Source organism: Desmodus rotundus, chromosome 6 (assembly GCF_022682495.2).
Source record: "Desmodus rotundus isolate HL8 chromosome 6, HLdesRot8A.1, whole genome shotgun sequence".
Classification (NCBI taxonomy): Eukaryota; Metazoa; Chordata; class Mammalia; order Chiroptera; family Phyllostomidae; genus Desmodus; species Desmodus rotundus.
This window is the reverse complement of record NC_071392.1, coordinates 143,890,714-143,909,105: the sequence shown is the minus strand read 5'-3', so window position 1 is coordinate 143,909,105 and position 18,392 is coordinate 143,890,714. Positions and strand designations below refer to the sequence as shown.

The window sequence follows — 18,392 nt, the reverse complement described above, 5'->3', positions numbered from 1 at the left end:
GAATACAAATCTTAAATTCTTTTTTGGTGTTTGGCTTATTTTACTCATCACACTGTTTTTGAGATTCATCCATGTTATGTTTCTCAAAAAATATTTTTTTTATTGCTGACTGGTGTTCTATTTTATAAAAGGATCAGAGTTCGTCCATTTTCCTGGCTTGGACATCTGAGTTGTTTTCAGCATTGGATATTTATAAAAAAACTGCTATAAATAGTGTGGATAAATACACATTTTCAATCCTCTTGGACAGATACCTAGGCCTGGGTTGCTGGGTCTTAGCACAGACAGTTGCATGACCGTATAGGAAAGTGCCAGGTCACTTTCCGAAGTGGTTGGAGCATTTTACACCCCTCCAGTACTGTCTGAGGGCTCCAGTTGCTCCGTATCCTCTTAACTTTTGGTATTTTGGTCCTTTAAACTTTAGCCATTCTTAGAGGTGTACAGTGGTATCGCTTTGTGCTTTTAATTTGCATTTCCCTGATGACAAATTACGTTAAACACCATTGCTTATGTTTACTGGCCATTTAATATCTTGTTTTTTGATGACCAGATGCTTTTAATTTTCACGAAGTTTACTTTTCTTTTTACCTCTATGGTTTGTGCTTTACATGTCCACTAGAAGAAACCTTACCCACACTTAAGTGTATCAATCATTAACATTCGTAAAGCTTCCTGGTTTTTAGACATGAGATTTTTTGGAAAAAACCACCCTTCTTTATCAGAGATCAGGGGACAGGTTTCACAGAGCTGTTCACCTTTCAGTAAGGCATATGAGTGATCTGGAGAGCTGTTTTAAAAACAGACTCCTGCCCCTCCCTCCAAGAGGTCCTGATTTCCTCAGCCTGGGGCGGGGCCTGAGAATCTGCATTCCTAACAAGCTCAGTGCTGCTGATGCTGCTGGTTTATGAGCCACCCTTTGAACAGCATTGGCTTTGAAAAATTACATGGCTCTTCTAATGTTCACGGAGGAGCTTGTTTGCTTTTTCTAAAGTCTGAGCCCACAGCCACTAATTTATACGGTCTTCACTTGAAAAGACATCTGACATATCTGCTCGGGGCACCGGAGCACGGGAGCCAGGAAGCATTACGGTAGACTGATGGACCGACCCTGCCTCATTTCCTTCTTCCTTCCTGGAAATTGGGTTTTGGCCGGTGAGCAGAGATGCGCACACATATCTCTCTGTGCACGACAGCGGAATCTAGCCCTGTTAGGAACATGCCCTGTACCCTCTGTCAACCATCAGAGGGAGCTTTATTTTTCCCTAACGGGCTGTCTGGTCTCTAAACCAAGAACACTTTATGGCCAAGTCCTTTAAAACTTTCTCTGCTGAATTTACGTTTTAAGTAGTTCGCATCTGGGTGAATATTCCTGACAGCACACCGGCATTCTGAATTAAAGATCAACACTCTCAAAGCGAATAACTCAGTCATCAAAATGCCAACCCAAACCCCTCAGCTTCTCTAGGTTTTCAGAACGAGTAGAGAAGAGCTTTTCAGCTTTCCTCTCCAAAAGATCAAGGGTGTGGGCAGAGAACCGCACAGCAACCAGACATCTATTATGTACAATGTTTATACCTGTGCAAGGACTCAGAAAGGTATCCTGTATGTTTTCTTCTTTCTGATTGTTAAATTACCTATTTAGCCTTTGGAAGCATGCTAATGGAAAATGAATTCATAAATAGCATTTACACTTAAACGGCTTTACAGATGCACTCTGATTCAAAGGGAGAAAATAATTTACCTTCTTTACAGGAAAATACTCCCCTGAATAAAGAGGAGAGAAGAGTATGTTTCAAATACCACTCTCGCATTTTCACCAGCCTCTCAGCACCCTTGCAGAGGTACTGTGAGGAATGTGGATACCGGAGCTCAATAATTCTGCAAGGACTTTGGAGGATTTTACAAAAATTAGACAGAAAGTATATATACGTGCTTCACCCTCAAAGGAAGGTCTATTTATCATCAGCTGGGAGTATACAGCACACTTGTTCCAGCAGTGAGAAACTGAGACATAAAATTAAAGCAGGCCTGTGCTAGAACTAATTTGATTTTCATCAGCTGTGGACTTCGGCCTCGTACAAGTAACGACATAAGGGAGGCCTGGGTGCCATGGGAAGAAGTCAACCCAACACCTTGGCTGCACTGTCCTCCCAGTTCCCAGAAGCCTTTGGGTTATGAAGGGTTTTTTTTTTTTTTTAAGGAAATTAAAATGATAGCAAATGACTTATCAGTGGAATTGACAGAGACATTATACAGTTTCTCTTGGACATGCCATGTGGTCCCAGGCTGTTAAACCGCATGACCCTGGTGCTTTTAACCAGCAAGGTATGCAGCCCAATGTATGCATTCCATATGGTAGAGCCCAGGGAACTATATTCTAACAAGTCTGGGAACAAGCCTGCCCCCACCTCTTCCTTCCAAGCACATATGCGCGAGAGAATAATCAGCTGCTATTCAAATTATGTATGTATACATGTAAATTATACATGTGCGTGTACACACACTCACACACTTATCATTGCAACCAGAAAAAAGTGGGACCTCTTGATTCCAACTTCGAGTCTGCCAGCATGGGTACGTATCCAAAAGAAATATAAAGGCAGGTACCCCAAAGACCTTGAGATATAATACAAAGCTGAGCCAAAGTCTCCTGTGGACATTAAACATGGAAACTAGTCATGTGTGACACAGCACCACTTCTTTATTTGTATCTCGTCCTGAAGTCTTACCACATAGGCCCCAACCTTGATTTCTCTTTCCTTCAGATCAGAGGCACCCACACACACCGCTCCCCTCGCTTTCTCTTACTGCCCTCTGGCCAGCTCTGTATAATTGAGACAATGCAGCCTGCAGTTGCTCCCACTGTGCCTTCATCCCACCATAGCCCACAAGCAGCTGGTAGCAAAAGTAAAAAATATGTCATTGCTGACAGGGAGAAAGACAGGAGGAAAAGAAAGGGGGAGGAGAGGGAGAAAAGTCTGTGAAAATGATAAATCTCTTTAAATGTATTTGCCTTAAGCAAATAAGATCACAATTACAAGTCCCTACCTTAGCAGTCTTGATCTTCTTGAATCTTAGAGACAGAATTCAGGGCAACATTGGAGCTGAGATATTCTCCTCAGGCCACCACCAGCTTTCTTAGTCCCAGAGGGTGGAGGTCTCTTCCACGTCTACAAAAATCACAGGAAAAAGAAGACATTGATAAAGAAAAACGTAAACTAAATTACAACTGTGACATTCAATTCAAGATGAATTGGTTTGAAGAAACTAAACAGAAGATACATTAAATTTGATTGGCATAAAAATGCATAATACCTGAATGGATTCTGTCATGTTGAGAATCAAGGAATCATACAGAATCAGGAAAAAAACAGTATATCAAGCCTGGAAGGGTTTTTAGGACACAACTAGCCAAATCTGCTTATTTAACCTATAGGGAAACTGGAGATGGGAGAGGAAAACCAATTTCCCCATGATGACCATGACATTAAACAGGAATGTGGTACTTAACACCATGGCCTGTGATGAAACGAGGCAAGGGGACAATGTATCACTTCTCCATCTCAAAACATTTCCTTTACTTGGCTTCTAAGACACCAAATTTGCCTTCTATCACTGTCCACTCTGTCTTGGCTACTTCGGTTAGTCCTCCAGGTTTATTCCTTCTTAGTCAAGGGCAATTCTGTTCACCCTGTGGGTCAGCCCAAACCCTTCCAGTCAGCCTTGATCCCTCTGTGTCATACATACCGCACAACCTCCGCGACACCAACAAATCCTGGTGGCACTTCTGTCAAATCTACCTCCAGCAGCCTCTGTTACTGCTACCCCATATCATTATAGACCTGCATGGCTAGGCCGCAGGCATGCTCAAGTCATGGCTGGAATTCTCCCCCAGACCCTCGAAACCCTCCACGTCACTCGGAATCAAAGCCCAGTCACTGTAACGGCCCCACAGACCCCTGGCAATGAAGCTCTGTTCCACGGTCTTTGCCCCCCACTGCTCTCCCCTCGCCTGCTCCTCCCCAGCCACGCTGACCTAGCTGTTCCTCTAACGCGCCTCTAACTATGCCGGAGGCTGAGGCACTCACAGTTCCCTTTACCTGGAGTGTTCTTTTTCCCTTGCTGTTTCAAATCTGTGTTCCAATGAGACCTGTTCAGTGGCACAGGCTCCCTTGTTTTGAGCAACCAAATGAGGGTTAGGAAACAGGGGGCAGTATTTCAGAAGAAGGCTTGGGGGTAAATCCCAGTATCCTCACCTGGTTCCACCACAGTGAACCCCTGAACAAGACACTGCCTCTCTAAGCACCAGGTTTCCCCACACAAGTGAGATGACAGAAATTCCTATCCCTTTAGGATGCTTATGAAAGTGAAATGAGGCAACATAGTGAAATCTTTCATTCCAGTGCATACCATAAGTACTCAACAAACATTTGCTGCTCTTAATTTTTTATTTGTCTTGCTGCAGGCTTACATTCTTCATGGCATTACATGATTTTATCTACCTGCATCTCACCCCCTGCCAGGGTCTGAGTCTCTCCTGCCTTGCATCCCATGGCATGACAGCGCTCAGTGACCCTGGGCGACTTTCTCTGGACCGTGTCCAGTCTCAGACAAGTATCATTACCCCAACTGCCCCCACATTCTGGAGGCAGATGGCGGAACTTTGTAACATGAGAAACTCAGGTTTTCTGGTTCATTCTTTGTCCTCTTGGTGATGCCCAGCAATTTGAGGATGATTTTGGTCCTCACGTTATAATTGTCGGGCCACAGTCTACAATTATTCCTGCATTCCAAAGCCAAGAAACACAACTTGGAAAGCAAACAATACTGTAATTCAGTGCGATGATACACGGGGTTGTCAAAGAAAGTGTGCTCCTTTGAGAACCCAGCTCTCCAGTCTGTCCGAATGCATCTTTCTTGTTTCCTAACTAATCAGCAGTCTAAGGTGGTAGTGGCAACATAGAAATATGTCACCTACCTTTCAGGTTTAGTTATAGTACAACCTAATAAAAAGTTAACGTGCATCAGGGACAACTTACAATCCATTAAGTCATCTAAGGACTTGCTCAGAATGCATTTGCTAACATGTTTGAGTATGTATGTGTCGTGTATTTGTTAAGGAGAAAGGACATGGCAGGGAATATTAAGGATGCTATTTGTACCTGCATGAAGCTTTCATTCCAGCACTTCTTTGTCCTTTGCAACTTCCTAACCACTGCCCAGACATGAGAAGACGTGACCGACTCCAACAAAGTTGTCAATTCAGCCGACTGGTGATATAGGGCATGTCAATATAAATAGCCTAATTTCTGCTCCATCTAGAGAGAAAATTCTGTAATTCTTGGTTTTCTTGGGAGACATGCTCGTTTTCTTAATGTGTTCCCCACACACAGCTCTTCTGAGCTGGTGATCCTGGTTTATTCCCCTCCTTCAGCAAAGCGATGAAGAGTCTTCACCAAACCCACAAATACGCTGCCCATTGAGGAGATGCTACATGGATGGCAGGGTACTGCGTTCAGAGGACACGGCTTCACAAACTGGCTTGTTCTGAAGTCTTTGGAAACTAGAATGGGATGAATGCAGCTATGAGGCAAAATAAACTGAGAAAGTATATACTAGAAATATCGTCCAAAGGAATAATGTCAAGAAAGAACAATGTATGTCCTAAATCCCACTGCCTGCATGAGTGGAGTGCTAATCACACAGGAGGGTGGTGTCTTTGCCTGTTGGGTGGCCTGGAATGTGCCAGGAGTATGCCATTTTTTTCAAGAGGTATCAATCAGTGGTTGCCCTGATGGCAGAGAGTGAGCACATACCTCTCTAATGATTGGGCTGCTCTGGAAATGATTCCCGAGTATCAAGCTCACAGGCATCAACCCACAAATGTACCCACACACTCCCGAGAGAAGCGCAGCCAGAAAGGGTAGGGCGGGGAAGATAGGACGGGGGCATCAAGGAATTAGGAACTCTAAAATGGACCTTGACTAAGACTTTGAAAGTGTGCCAGAGGGGACAGGTGAACTACAAGTTAAATCAAACTATGCCAACAGGGTTGGTCCTACTGGGAATTGGAGAAATGTTGCCACAAGGACGTACATTTCAAGGCGATTGCAAGTGTACCACATGTACCACGTGTACAGGTCACGCCTCACATACCTAACACAGCATCCACATAACCAGCGACACTTTACAGTATGTATGTTATATCCGTTTGCATATGAGGGCCTTGAAGTTGGGAGACATTAAGTAATTTGCTTGAAATCCCAAAACTAGAAGTGAGTCACGATTCAAACTCAGAACTGACCATAGAGCTTGTTGGCGCTCCCCGACCATACTGAAAACCCCCACAGACTCCCTCCTGGGTTCTGCTTCTGATTAAATGTAGTTCTGAAGCGTGGAAATGCCTCAGTCTGAACTCCAAGGCCGAGTGCAGTCTTCTGAGAATGTAACTGTGAAAACTGGCCCAGCTCAGCCTCAGCCAAGAAGAGCGCAAGTACCCAGACAGGACACAAGTCGTCCAAAGCCACAGAAGAGATCACGCCAATCACTGGAGCGGTCGCTTCCTGAGCAGCAGAGACAGTGGCTGAGGCTCCGCTGCTGTTGTGTGGGGTCTTGGTTTGTAAAAATTAGTTCCATCTTCTCCCAGGTGACATCACTGAAACGATGCTGTCACAACCCTCTGACGTAATATTAATAAGCTTGCTTACTTGCTTATTCTTAGTCTGGACACCAAATAACTGAACTGCTATGGAATAGCACAAAAGAAAAAAAAAAAGTGAAGACTCATTGGAGGGGCCTCGTAGTGTAAAAAGTATTTCTAAACAATAGAATATCCCTCAGTTGGACCCAGTCTTTGCCCTGTAAGAGGTGTGAAGGGCTGGGACGCACAGGAGAGCAGAATCCAGCCTCTTCTCTTACTCTGGGGCATGCGTTCACTGCGTGGAATGCAGGGACAGAATCCTCTTTGCCATGTAAATAGTTCTCTCTTCATTTGCCGTGCACGTACAGTTGAATTTACATAAATTAAATGCACATACACTGAGAATCCACTATAATTGTGAAACCATTGCATTGGAAATAAGCTTTCATTGAATCACATTATAAGCCAGAAAGATTAAATTAGAAACATATTTAGCCCCATTAAGAGGTAGATTACAGAGAGTTTATGAAACACCGCAGATGCACACTGCAGGCCAGCAGAGTGCCTGGCTAGAAAAAGGGACAGCCTCATCACCTGGACCAGGAGAGGAGGGCTGTCCTTCAGCCTCAAAGACTAGAGCCATTCAAACCTTTGAACCAACCCCTGCTCTGCAAACTCACCTGGCCTCACACTCTCGTTCTTATGAGAGAAGCGGAATAGCTGTGGTTGTCGAAAGGAAAAACTATATATGACATGTCTAGCACCCTGCTTTTCAATTTTCAAAACAAGCAAACCAACCCAAACAAAACCATAAGAACAACTCCTTAAGTCTCGCTGTACAGTCCTGGGAAATAAATACAGGTTTTCTGATCCTAAGCCAAACCGTCTGCTTCCCACACAGCACAAGCTCAGTTTCTATTTAATGTTGATTAAGAATCCACAGAGCCCTATGAATTACATAAATGTGCCTTAGATGGCCGGCTATTATCTTTCCCTCACCCTTCCTACCAGACAAATGTGAAGCTAAATTAGTCACTTATCATAAAGTTCTCTGAAAACATTAACGTTGAGAGAACGGCCCGATAATTGTTCTTAGCCATCTGGCACCAAGTGATGCTTGTGAACTTACATGAACCACTTGGTAAAAATCCAAAACTGTCTAGCTTCATTTTACATCTCACTTACTGAAAGTTCTGAGTTGAAAATTTTCTAAGAGGAGAAAATGGTTGATTAGAAAGGAAAACAAATGGAAAATCCTGGAACTCATTCACAATCACATAGGAAAGCCTAAAGAAAATTCCACCTCTAAAGAAAATTCCACCTCTAGCATCCCGTTTTACCTTATTAAACTTGAGGCAAAACTACACACTTCACCTGGCCAACACATGTGCACACGCACAGGTGTGCCCACATAGTACCCACTCTAAAGGTTAAACTGTGGTTGCCTTTCCCCCTAAGTCCTTCCACATGAACAAAAACATGTCTTACCAAGAAGCGAGCAACCCTGACACCAAAACAGTACCTGCGATGCCTTCGCAAGAACGAGAGTTCTCCTTGAACTGCGGGCCACCCTCCGCTCTCTGCTCTCTGCTCTCCCTTCTCCCAGTCCTGACGAGCAGATCTTCCGTCACTGGACCACCACATAGCCTTCCAACCCGTCTCTAATCAACTCATCGCTGGCTGACCCCAGTCCATTTTCTACTCCATAGCAGCAATGAACTTCTACAAACAAACCATTTCCACCCCTCAGCCTAAACTGTTCAATGGCTTCACATTTCCCTTAGAATTTTAAAATCCCAAATCCTTACCACGGTTTAGAAGATCTCCGGAGACCTGGCCTCTGCCTCACCGGTCACATCTTGTATTCTACACGCCTACCTGTTCCAGGTGCACTGGCCACAGTGGCCACCTTTTCATTATGGTGAAGTGCTGTGCTCCTTCTGGCCTCAAGGACCTTAAGCACATTAGAAATAGGAAGTACAATTTTTACCCCACATACACTCAAAAAGAGAAATGAAAACAGCCCCAACTGGTGTGGCTCAGTAGGTTGGGTGTCATCCTGCAAACCAAATGGTAGCAGGTTCGATTTGGTTTCAGGCCAGGCCACTGGTTGGGGATGTGTGAGAGGCAAACAACTGATGTTTCTCTCCTTCTCTCTCTTTCTCTCCCTCCCCTCCCCTCCCCTCCCCTCCCCTCCAAAAATAAATGAACAAAATCTAAGAGAGAGAGAGAGGAAAACAGATTTGATGATGATTGTCAATGGCGTGGAACCATTTTGCTCATTCATGAGACGGTTGGGTTCATTGGCCCAGATAAGTTCCAGGGATGTGAAGTAATTTTCTTCCTTCCTTTAATAGTGGGAATATATCCTATTTGCTGGAACCATATTTCTTTAGTAGGTTTTCTCATGTAAATATTTTCTCTCATTATTCCCTCCCCATCCCAAACCTTGGGCATTCTCAACGTATTTATCCTCACAATTGTATGTAAGCTAGCAACCTGGGTGGTAAATTCACTTCTCCAGCAGGGTTGGAACTGACTGAGTGACTCTCCTGGAGTAGTTACAATATTACTTATATTTCAATGATTTTATGACAAGCTCCAGCTTCTGAAAATTACTGGATATTACTCTAAAAATAAAACATTATAGACAATTACCCCTTAGGATGGAACAAATCATTATATTAATTTGAAAAGTTATCTTGGGTATGGGGGGGAGCGCACTTATTTGAAGAACAAAATCGCCAATGAACACGAGAAAGCTCATTTCTGAGAGGAAATAGGAGAACAAGAAACTGCTCCATGTTTTCTGAAATTCTTTATGCTAATGCTACTAACCAGCCCAGCACTGTGCTGTCTCCCAGAACCCTTGGCAAGAACCACACAAAGTGTGTTGTAAGGAGAGGAAGGGAAAAACATAGGTGAGTGAAAAACATTTTCTTAATATTTTAAGGTATGATATTGGGGAATTATTTGAAGAAAAAGTTAATACATATCAGCGGAAGTAGAAATATGGCTACTATAAGTGCAAAGGAAGAAGTATAATAAAACCTTAAGGATGTGAGTGAACAGAAAAAACAATCAGTAATCGTAGTCAAATCTAAGCCCCACTCATATGCACTGACTCATTTTGGCCCCCTGACTAACTTAGTAAGAAGGCTGTATTACAGTCCGCACCGCTGGGAAAACAAGCAGTTTGCCCAAAGCCGCAGTGCTGGGATTTGAACCCACACTGTTTGGCTCCAGAGTCCCCGCTCATAGCCACGGCACCGCGCTGCTCCTTGGGTTGTAATGTCAGACCCAAAGACATATGTTAAATATCACACTTTGCCATCGAGCCCCCAAACACAGGTGAGTGAGTACCTCCTGATAATGCAGGAACAAAACCCACAATATCGTATAAATGAAGGAAAATAAGTCTTAGAGATCTGGTGACATGCCCCAAATGACACAAGCTCTGCTGATCCTTCATCTCTAGGTGTCCTCAAATTTATGCCTGCTCATTGGGCAAATACATGCGGAGTGACTGAAAGACTTGTCGCTGTGTTGACAGCGGGCAACAAATGCCTTAGCAGAGTAAGTGCAAGGCCTTGTGGGACCACCAAGAGATAACCCTCACCCTGGGCACCGCAGAGAGAGGAGCTTTCACGAGATATAAAGCTGAAGAGTGTTTATCAGAATAAAAAACACAGGAAGAGGGAAAGAGGCCTCGGCTGGTGTGGCTCAGTGGATTGAGCAGTGGCCTGTGAACCGAAAGGTCACCAATTTGATTCCCTGTCAGGGAACATGCCTCGGTTACAGGCCAGGTTCCCACCTGGGGGCGCACGAGAGGCAACTAACTGATGTTTCACACATTGAAGCTTCTCTCCCTTGCTTTCTCCCTCCCTGCCCACTCTCTGAAAATAAATAAAGTCTTTAGAAAAAAAAAAAAAAAGAGGGAAAGAGGTGGGAAGACCTTTCTAGGCAGAAAAAACTATATGCAGAAGAGCCTGGAAGAGGGGGAAAAAAAGTCCTTTCAAGGAACTTAAAGAAGTCCTACACAGGTGGATGAGCTATCTGTCCATTTTCAGGGTAAAGCATTATAACCAATCAGAATGGAAAATGAATTGGGATGAGACCACACAGCACCTTGCAGGCTACATTAAGGAGTTTAAACAGATTAAGCTATTTTTTAAGTTAATGAAGAGTAAGACTTGTAACTGGCACGGCTCCCCCACACCTCCTGCATCCCAACCCACTTCTCCACTGTGCCACCCCTACTAGAGAGAACTCAGAGAAGAACCACACAAAACTGAGTGACTGAGAGCCGCACCGGGGCTGAAAGGAAGAGGGTGCAGCTGGCCAGCCAAGATGTGAAGGGAAAAGAGGGAAGAAGGAAGGAGTCCAAAAGAAGAGGAGGTTGTTTCACAAGAAGGTGATTCTGAGCAATGAGATCACGTTGGGATACTGAAGCCAACTAGCAGCATGCATGTTAAATTTTCAGGAACGTTGCGGGTTGGCTGTTGAAATCAGCTGTGCTGGGAGTATTTACACTCTGAACATTGGCAATTACTACAAAACAAGGCTTTTCTTTTGGAAAGCTGGTTGACCAGTACACCACTGCCGATATCCAATAGGATTTGGTGCTGCTGCCATTGTTAAAAGGAAATAGCTAAAATAATACAAAGAAGCCACTACTGAAACTTCCCATTCTCTATGGGTTCTTTATGTATTGGAAAGGGTAACACAAACCTGAAATAATAAACCACATGGTACACTTTATTGGCCCCTGTGTTGGCCTGACCCAGTCAGAGTGAAGCTGACACTGAACTTGATCTATGAGTTCCTATCCATTTTTTTCAGATACACAATCTACAAAATGTGTTAGATAAAAGCAATGCATGTGTTTAAAAAGGGCAAAAAGACTTGACAGAAATTTCGTCTGTGGATCATATCACAGCCCTTAACATCCTAAAAGTAAATACAGTTGGGAGTTACCAGTCTTGCCAACTAATTATACAGGCGATTTAACCTGGAGCCATGGAGGAGCTGCTAGGGGTTCCACAAATCCCTGAAATTTAAGCAAAGTGTGTTGGTATTTGCATTTTCCTAAAGAGAGGGTCCACAGCTTCTGATTGAAAATAAGCTTTAGAACCATTGACTTACAGACTTAGTCCAAAGTAAATTTCTGGGCTGAGGTAGCTACTGCCTGTCTTCTAGATTAGAATTATAAATTAGTCATAATTGCCAATTGTATTTGCTTTTAAGGATTCATAACAGACATTAGAAATATTAGGCAGTGCCTTTGGAAAGAGGAAAATAATGCTGTGCAGAAAAATAACATGAAGTGACCACACATATGTAGAAAAACTCTTCATTGTACCTACACTATTAAGGGCCCTTTAACACGGAGATCAGACGTCACGGGGAAGAAATGTGTTCCCAAGCCAAAAAAAAAGCGCAGGCAACAGGATACACATTTTCAAAAAAATCCCAACAAATAGAAGTCTTTTATCCTCAAGATACTGGATATGCTAAAATAATGCATCATAAAAACTGAAATAATAAAAGATAAATGTCAAAACGTGTTTTCATATACTCAACATCACTACAGGGGGGGTTAACTTCATGGACACATCAGTGGACAAGAAAGGGAAGCAGTTGTATCTGTCTCCAAGAAGATTTATGTGATCCATGTGCCTATTCTAGCGTGCTCCAGAATTCCCCTTTCAGTAGTGTGCTTCAATGGGGTGCGCAGTTAAATATAGATCACTAGGTAGTGCGTGTTTAATCACACACCAGTGTTTCTTCAAGATTACAAATGTCTGCAATTCAATTATCCCCACATAGCAGGTCCCATTTCCTCCTCCTTCAGCTTGAAACAATGCAGTTGCAAAATATATTGTCATGGATTAAAATCTGTTTGAGAGTACTCCGTGGAGCTGATTTCAAAGGGGAAAAATACACCTGCTTCTTGCCTCAGGGAGAACACAGCCTACTGCTGCGTCCCCTCCCACATTCATGCGGATTCCAGGGCACACCTGTGACCTTCCTTAGAGCCCCTTTTCTCCATCACTACTCCCACACTAGCTCAGTTTTCACACAGCGAGCCTTTCCAATCATGGCATGCAAAAATGGCCAGCCTTTCATTTAAATGATCCCCACTCAGGACTTGAGGTCCTGTCCCTACACAGAAGCAGATTATCTGCAGAGATTTGGTTCACTGCACATAGTCCCCCACACAATAACCTTCTGACCAAATCCTAAGTGATCTTTTGCAAGGAGAAATATAAAAAGAAAATGTATTTGAGCTCTCAATTGAAGGTAGAGGAGCCAGAAAAAAAGAATTAAAAATATATAAGTGGTGCTTGGAATAATTTATTTGACTACACGTACTGCAAGTATTTTCCTTCATGTTTTTGTAATGAACCTGATCATGGAAAAACAAATTTACGTCTGTTTTCTGTTTCATTATAAGCTGAGCTCATTTGGTGCGGAAAACCTACAGTTTAATTGCTTGATTTAAATTTGGCTGGTAGAATGCATACTGAAACATTACTCTTTTAATTACGTTACTTTATAACTGAAAAGCTAAATTTACAAAGGCAATAACATTAATTATTTACTTGCCCATTAAAGCTGCATATATATTACCAAGCTAATTGGTTTCATAAGTCTGCCAAAAAATTAAAAACAAGTTTGTTCACTGATTTATATGACAAAGGTACACATATTCTCAGCAGGTTACTTGTGTTTTATTGGATTAACATGAAAACATGTGTAAAATACTTTATCTAAACAATATTCCACATTTCTTCTTCCTTCCAGGGATAAAACACATCTTAAAGGGAAAGGGAAGGAATAGAGGTGACTGACATTTACTCAAAGCATATTCTATATCATACCTTATATGCATTATCTCATTTAATCCCAGAACTGAATAAAATACTAACAAGCACTATCTATGTTTTGAAGATGAAGAAACAAAGGTTCACAAAGATTTTTTAAATTTTGCCAAGACCAGAGCAACACAATCAAACCCAGGACTGGCTCTAGAAAGAACCAAGGCCTTACCACTTGGCTTCCCTATTTTAATACCTGCTGATCACAGCAGGTTGGATGCCTGCTGATACAATATGACTCCCTAAGGACTTTAATGTCAAAATCAAATTATTTAATGAAAAAGTTATTCATAACCCTATTTGGATATTGGCATCAAAAATAACCAGAGACCACAATCAAAAGCACGGAAGTCACGGATTACTATATATATACCCCAGTGACCTAAAACCAGAATAACACAAGAAAAAAGTCCAAAGAACACACTTGAACTTTACCTGTAGAGTGAAATTCAGTGTTAGACGTGTTCCTCACAGACTGCAACTCAACAAGGGGACTTACAAATTGAAGATTATGATACCTACATAACCACCCTCTCGGGCATAGTGTGAGAATCAAATGTGAGCTGGGGTAAGAAAGGGCTATGAACAATGTCAAGCATTAGGCAAATCTATGTTAGAACAACTAGTATCAGACTGCTTTGCACCTAAATAATTTCCACAGAATTCACTCTGAGTTGATGTGGAGAGTACAGTTCAGCTATATTCTCAGATAACCAGAAAGGCATATACAATTTCTCTAAGTTTAGCCATTACCTTGTCCAAAGAAAAAGTTTAATAATACATCTTAACCAGGGACAATTAGCAAGCAGTGTTTAATTATTACTCAAGAAATACTATAAAATAAGAATGCTGGGATAAAATGGAAGGTGGGGTGAACATTTTGATGTATTAGGAATCCTTTAATTTTCTTCTACTTTAAGCTACCAGGGAAAGTCACCAAACTTTTTTTTTTTCTTAATTCTGGTCACAGAAATTTTTTTAAAAAAGTTAAAAACTCTCCCATTTCTTTAACATTTATTTCAAAAACATTTACTGAGCATGGGCTAGGACTATTCAAATACTTAGTAGTAACAGGCCTATGAATATGATGGAGAGAAATAAAAATGCTATGAGGCTGTAAGCTCACGCCGTTTGCACTGCAGGTAACACTAATTCATGCAGTTTTTCATTCATTTGGGAAGGAAAGAGACAGAAAAAGAAAGACTCAGAAGTTTAGAGACACCAGTGGATGAAATACATGTAGAAATTGTAATAATTTCATCAAAAACTTATGCCCCGGCCAGTGAGGCTCAGTTGGTTGGAGCGTCATCCCATGGACTGACAGGCCACAGGTTTGACCCCTAGTCTGGGTGCGGGGTGCGTGTGGGAGACAGCCAATCGATGTCTCTCCCTCATGTCGACGTTTCTCCTTCCCTCTTTCTCTAAACAATAAAAATGAAAAAAAAAAAAAACAAAAAAACCAACAACTATGGTTCTACTCTGAGATTATCCTCGAATCTTTTTTTATCCTTGACATTTTTATCTCACTTTCAAAAAGTCTCTAAAATAAAGGATTTCTGTACAGTTGGAGTTTCAACCAGAAACTACAATGTCTTATAGTAAATATACCAAAGGAAGGAATTTTTTAAAACCGATAAACAGTACTTTGGTGTAATTTAAAAATTAAAGTGCATTTACCAAAATGGCACCATGGTAGACTTCAAAGGCTGTAATTTTAAAATACAAAAGCTATAGATATTTATAAGTAACTGAAAGGAGAAATGGGATTCATCAGAAGAGAGCTTCTCCAGTTAAAGCCAAGGTACCTGCCTATACTCGGGGCATCATTTCTGCACTAAAACCCGGATTCCCACCAGCAGACTTGCTAAAGGCTTTCCCTGGCTTCTCACATTTCCTATTCCACTCATCACACACCCGTGAAGAGCCCACATGAAATCAGAGATTTCACTACATGGGCCTATATAGGCTTCATCCTGTGTGTGCCAAATTGATCAGCTGGAAATGACACGTTAGGTCACAGAAAAATGTCCAACTGAATCCTCAGCAGGCCAGCCCACCATCTGAATGCAACTGGATTTTCAGCGCTTTGCCTCTGAAAATCAAGGCAGATTGTCATGGTGCTTTGATAAAACATAGGTAGTCAAAGAATTTCTTTTTTAAAATCTCACAATTTTTATGAGTTAGGGATCGGAGCTTAACTGGGTCCTCTGATTCAGCATCTCTTATAAGGCTGTAATTAACATGGGGGGCAGAGTCGGGGTCCATCTCACACTCAACTAGGGTAGGACCCACTTCCAAGGTCATACGGCCGTTGGCAGGTTCAATTCCTTGCAGGACCTCAGGGCCACGTGCCTGTCTACAGGCTCTGCTTTATCAAAGCCATCAAAGGACGGAGTTGGCAGAGCAAGCTACTAGCAAGACAAAAGTTAGATCTCTTGTATTTTAATCCCTGTAGTGGCATCCGCCACCTTAGACATACACTATCGGGTAGAAGCAAGTCACCAGGCCAGCCCACACTTGAGGGAAGGGAACTACACGCAGGATGTGGACACCAGGAGGTGGGATCATTAGGTGGCATCTTAGCGGTGGGTATGCAAATGAATATGGAAGTTCGTTTTCAACATACACATTGGCAACTCTGACTTAATCACGTACTGTATCAAGGCCATCCTCCCAATCTGGTATAGACAGTACTGCTTTATTCCTTTGCATAGCCAAGTAGAATGTATTTACTTTATATATTTACTTTCCTATGATGTATCGTTTCAAAAGTCTCCATTGCTCCTTGGCTTTTAATATACAGCCCCAAGATAATGCTATTTAAAAGTGGGAAAGTTAAAGGAAGCAAAATAGAAGTGAAGTTTCTACATGTCACTTGAAGTGGTAAAATTTTGATAACAGTACACCATTACACTATTTGTTTCTGTATATAGCAATACGCAGAGCAACCACTACAAAAAGATACACTCAAATGCACTATAAACAAACCAAGATAAAGTCCTGAAAACCAAAGTTCAACTAGGCTGTAGGAAGGTAAGAAAAAAGGAACATAAGAGAAAAATGAAAAGCAAGTAATGAAATGACATACTTAAGCACTAGTGTATTAATTTTTCAAAGTTTCTATACGTTTTTCAATGTATAAGCTTTATTCAGATACCACTTATATACCATTAACTTTACATTTTCAAGTACATAATCATGACATTAGTATACTCAAAGTTGTAGAGCCACCCTGAAATCAATTTTAAAATCACCATAGTCACTACCCCCGAAAGAAACTCTGGACCGCCTGCCTCTTATTGCTCCACATCCCCATTCTCCCAAGTCCTAGGCAACCACTGATCTTCCTGTATCCACAGATGACTCTACCCTGGGAATCCCATACAAGTGGAATTCTACCGCATATTGCCCCTGTGACTGGCTTCTTTCACTCCGCATAATGGGAAATGGCTTGCCCAGGTCTGTGCCACCTGAGTTACAAAAGTATTTAAAACCCAGGTCAGACTCCAAACTCCATACTGTTCTGCCATCATCACGTCATACTGTGATTGCCACAGATCAGTTATTTCAGGGAAGTGTAGGTCACACCCGTGATGCACATTGCTCAACAAGAGTGGGCCACACGGGTGCCGAAAGGCAGTGCAGCACCAGGGCTCTGAGCACAGCAGACAGGGAAAAGGGGCGGGCACTGCAAATTGCTGAAGATGAACTTCACCTAGGCTATGTGTCAGCCAGGCATTCCTCTGTCAAGGTGGATGATCAAATCCTTAAAGCAAACCCAAGAAGAGCAAATCTGTTGAACCTAATTATTGCTTTTGAAGATGACAATGCACGGCGGTGAAGTGAACAGAGCTGGGAATCAGACAGGCTCAGGGTCCGAACATGATTCCTTTGGGAACCAGTTGTATTGGGTTCCTCCTGTGAGCCCCCACTCTACCTCTTCATGGGACCCCACCCCTTCCCTCCAGCCGCTGCTACCACATCAGCTTCAGTCAGCTTTGCAGAGGTGCGAGTGGACAGCATGTTGCCTGGGACCCTGGACACATACCTTCCCCAAGTACCTGTGCCATCACTTCCCCGACACCATGGTGGGAGCCCCAGCGGGAACCCACCGGGCACTCACAAACATGCAGTCTAGAGAAGTCAGTCAGTGTGGGTCAACAGTGAGCAAACGCTTTCCTTTCATTCCCTAGGTGGAGGGTTTCAAGCTGCATTTCCTAAAAGCTCCTCAAAATAGCCTTCCTTCCAGGAAGATCAAACAACAGACTTCCCAGAAGTGTCCAACTCAGTAGCCCATGCTGATTCTCCTCTTCCCTTGTTCCCACTCCATTCCTGCACCAGGGACCCCTTTCCCAGGAAACGGCCCTGGTCTCTGGTGCTGTTTGTAGGACAACCCAGGCCAACAGACTAGCTGTGCGACTGTAGCAACTTACTTTACCACCGAGAAATGTATTTTCCCCAAACACAAAATGGTATTAATAACCATTTTTTCCCCATAGTCTTAGAAATAGTGAAAGACATATTGTGTGTAAAGCCTCCGGCCCATTCTTGAGCCCATGGTGAATGTTGAATAAATGGCAGTTATTTTATTCACAGTTTCTCTGGAAAGTCACTGGACATCTGGTGTGGAAGCCCTGAACTTAATCACAGTGTCTCCACAAATACCCAAATGAGAGCTACGACACAACGTAAGTATTTGTCTAACCCTCTTGCTGCTTACTACCCTGATCCATAATATCCAAGTTCGAATGCTCCATTCCTACAGAAATTTAAATGAAAATGAAAACAGCTGGGAGGTGAGAAGGAATTGGGAAGGACAGAGATTATCTACTTCATGCAATGCCTGCATTAAATCATGAAGAGCTATAAAA

At 42.5% G+C, this 18,392-nt stretch overlaps 1 protein-coding gene across 2 annotated transcripts in view; it reads right to left on the bottom strand.

Annotated features, from left to right (window-relative positions):
- SGCD (sarcoglycan delta) overlaps positions 1-18,392 on the bottom strand; it is a 775,801-nt gene that overhangs the window by 484,569 nt on the left and 272,840 nt on the right. For both annotated transcript variants that reach the window (XM_045185073.3, XM_045185075.3), the window contains exon 2: positions 3,049-3,170. The gene's annotated coding sequence lies outside the window, so the exon portion shown is untranslated. The remainder of the gene's footprint in view (positions 1-3,048; positions 3,171-18,392) is intronic.